The sequence below is a fragment of the Dioscorea cayenensis genome, chromosome 9, assembly GCF_009730915.1.
Source record: "Dioscorea cayenensis subsp. rotundata cultivar TDr96_F1 chromosome 9, TDr96_F1_v2_PseudoChromosome.rev07_lg8_w22 25.fasta, whole genome shotgun sequence".
In the NCBI taxonomy this organism is placed as follows: Eukaryota; Viridiplantae; Streptophyta; class Magnoliopsida; order Dioscoreales; family Dioscoreaceae; genus Dioscorea; species Dioscorea cayenensis.
In genome coordinates this window covers 22,981,092-22,985,144 of record NC_052479.1, presented here as the reverse complement: position 1 = coordinate 22,985,144, position 4,053 = coordinate 22,981,092, and positions in this window count along the sequence as shown.

The following is a 4,053-nucleotide window of genomic DNA, read 5'->3' as shown; positions in this document are numbered from 1 at the left end:
CACATGTATTGCCGCTTTTGCTTTGTCCTCAAGCCCGAAAAATGAAAGCGTTATGTGCATCCATGAAGAAAATATCGAAAGTGCTTGACCTTAGGTTCACCAAACTATACAAAGAGAGCATTTTACAAGTGAGGAAATTTCAACACTAAATACTAAGAAATCAATGCTCAACTAAAAACTTGAATAAAAAGAAACAAAAACCCGTGAAGTCGCGTATCGTAGTGAACTCGCTCAAGTCACCCAAAAGTATACTCCTCAAAGTTCTAAGCATAAGGGACTTAGTTTATTTACAAAAGTGACAACAATTTCAAAAGATGGTAGTGGCTTCACACATCCTCTAAGGTGCAGCCCTTTCCCAAAGCGGCCGCTAAGGTGGCTTTCACACTTCTGAGGTGGTAGCTCTTTCACTGAGTGGTATCTTTCACTCTCATCCTATGAGATAGCTCTTTCTCCTCATTAGGGCACTAACTCAGTATCCCACTTATGAGAGCAGCTTCCATACTCATGGGTGGTAGCTCTTTCCACACAACAAGCACAAATAAACAATAAAAACCTGAATTTAAAACAAGAAGCAACTATAACTAGACCCTTTAACATCAAACTTGAGGTTTCCAAAAGAGTTTAAGAATGAGTAGTGCACTAAGTGTAAATCGGGTAAAAATCTCTAGAAATTCAAGCAAGAACTAGAGCATGAAAAACATTCAATGTTAGAAATTCTCCTAAACTCAAGAATACAATCCTGCAACTAAGGTGAATCCGCCATTGGCTATGTGAGCATATAAAAATCAAGAACAATAGAAAAAGATGTGTACACTATGAAACTCCCCCACACTTAAGTTGTACATTGTCCCCCAATGTCACACATGCAAGCTCACTCAAAATATAAATCATTCAAAAGCAAATGTGGGAAGCTTAATCAAAACAATACTCGACTCTAGTGTTGGCGTTTGATGAAGCTAATTCCATGGGGAGTAGTGTTAGACGAGTTGAGAGGCTCACACAGACCAAGTGCCCTCAGCACCGGGCATGCCTCATGAGACTAAATCTCAATTCCTAAGAAGACAAGACCATCCCACGCATACGAGGGATTCGTCAGAAGCTCAATAAAAACAAAAATATCTCGGTATATATAAAAGATAGACAATGAGTACAACTCGAGATGCAAAATGAAAATAAACTCAGAAGGAGAATCCTTTCTGAGGTGAACAAGTCTAAAAATAAAAATGCAACATATAAGAAAATGCGGGAAAATAAAATCAAATGTCGCATTACGTCAGCTCGGGGCTCGCTATACTCGTTTAGCCGGTGAAGATGCTACATGGTGGTCGATTGGTGCGGGGTAGGGGGATGAGGGTGCGGAGGAGGCCGAGGGTGCGGATCTCAATAGATCTCGTAGAAAGTCGAACAGGGCCATAAGATCTAAATACTGAGCTGACTATATGCGCGAGCTACGCTCATCTCGGTCTGAATCTCCCTCACAACGCTCTCAGGCCTCTCAATACAGTCATAAGCTCGAGGACAATGTGCTGCGGGAGGTCTAGGAATCTGAGGAGAATTCTCTGCAGTAACTTCCTCGCAGGGCGGTCTCGGGGGTAGCAGAGAAAGAATATAGACCCCTGACCCACATCCCGAGTATCAACCGCGATCATCCCTGATTGTATCAAACACAAGAGGGATAGGTACAACCATCCTCCTGACGACCACTAAAGCATCTCCCAAACCCATGCCCAAAATGAGCATGGGTAATGTAGGGGCCACAAATAACTAACCCACTCTCACAGGGTACGACCTTGGTACCTCGGGATATCTACTAATATGCACCCAGTGAATCGGCACATCAGTGAGCCATGGAGTATAAAAGAGAATATCGTGGCTTGGTCGAGCAGATGTGTTATCGGGCTCGGACCTGACACAGACTCTACGGATAACGTGTGTAAGTACACATAGCTCCCGACCGAGGATAGGCTAGTGGCCTTCGACAACCGCGTTCATACTCCCCCATGTCTACGACAATCCTACGCACATGATGTGGAGTCAACGATCATGGAAAAATCCGCCGGTAATCGTCCATACTCCGATGTACCTGTATAAACGATATTGTATAGGCCCATCTGAATCGAAAACTCAGTGACACTCATGGAAAACGGATGTCCAAATGTCCGAAACTGTATAGCATCCGTAGTGTCAAATCTCCCATGCATCAACGAAACTCAAAAAGATGCTAAAACCTCAAGGGTCAATGCGCGGTAAGCTGTCTCACTAATCGTCAGTAGCCTCCTCAAGCTTCCTACTGCTAGCATCTCATCAATTTCATTAGCCAGCTCGTCACCCCGTTGAATATCTCCCAGTACTTGCATATTCGTGAAACAAGTCTGACCAAAACCGAGTGTTGAAAGTCTCTCAAATCAAGTCTGATGCTCGGGATTTGAGAAATCCAAGTGAAGTGGCTTGGGTGGAGTGACTCTAAGATGCTTTACTTCGTTCTTCTTCACGCGAGGTGCCATATCTGTCGTACAAAAGAAGAAAATGATCAAAGCAGCTCAAAAATAGTATACTGCAGAATTCCACACGGGCTTGTGGAAATTACCCACGCCCGTGTGGATCTGCAGGGCATGAAAGTCCTGCACGGGTGCACAACAACTCTAAAAAATTCAACTTAGAACCGCGTCCAGATGCTTTCTAAACTTACACCATGCATTGTAAAAAATAAAAATTCGCAATGAAAGATATTTAATCTGCGAAAAACAAGAGCTGGCGAAGAAAAGAGGATAAAAAGGTTACCGAAGAAATAAATGTGAAAACTTTGAAAATCGGTACGATATGTGAAGCAAAATCCTCCAAAAATGACGATCGCGCGTCGAAAAGATGACTAAGTAGTTTTCGGTGATCGGAGATGAAGAATGAGATGGATCACAAGGTTTTTAAGGAAAAGATCGCGTCTCTTGGAATTTTGTGCATCCACACTGGCATGCGGTAATTACCACGCCTGCGGCGCATTACTAAAGAGCCACGAGGCGCATGCACTCGCGGTGCTCTCGTGAAAATAATCCTCGACTCGACTCTCCCATCACACGGGCGTGTGGAAAATACGCACGCTGCATCCGGCCATAGGGGAAGACGACGCCCGCATGGCATCTCGGAGATCCGAAAAAGTACCAAGTGTTATACACGCCCCGGTGGAATTCCATGCACGCGCGGGCATTCACATGCCCAATTCAAAAGGGCAGCTGCACGCCCCTGTGTTTTCTCGGGATGGAGAGAACTCTTCTACAGAGTTTCACACGGGTGTGTGGAAATTACCCAAGCCCGTGCATGGTTTCACAAGGTCGGCCACAGGGGCAAGTCCACGCCTTTATGTGCTCTCGGGAAAATTCGCCAAACCCTGCAGGACTTCACACGTCCGTGCGGAAATTACCCACAGGCGTGTGCTAATCGCATGGTCATTCACAGGGGTAGCCGCACGCCCCTGTGCCTTCTCTAGATGAGCTCGTAGTGCAAATCCACGGGCGTGCAGAAATTCCACACGCCCGTGTGTTTTCTCTGGATGACTTAGAAAAATCTGCAGGCTCTGTAGAAGATTTCTGAACATGTTTACACACTCAGAGCCTGCTCTATTATGCAATTTTTTTACCAGTGAAAAACATGAAATAGAGCTCAAATGACCAAAGTTCAGCAATTCCACATGAAAACACATGATTAAATTTCAAAGTTCACAAGGAAATCTCAGCACAAGCATCTAAGAAATTAAGACACCAACACTTAACAAATTATTCATGCAAACAAACTAAACTAAAAGCTAAGAAAATAGTAAACACTTGGGTTGCCTCCCAAGATGCGCTTGTTTAATGTCACTAAGCTTGACGTACCTTGTCTTACCTCACGGGGTTCATGAATGAAAGCTGCCCTCTTACCCATGACTTGAAAGCATGATGTGCAAAGTCTCTTGAGAGTAGAAGTGTATTATCGAGCTTCAGACCACCTAACAATGATACGTCCAACTTCTTCGGTTCACGTACGTCTCCAACAGCCTTGGAGTGTTTCCGGTGGTGTCTC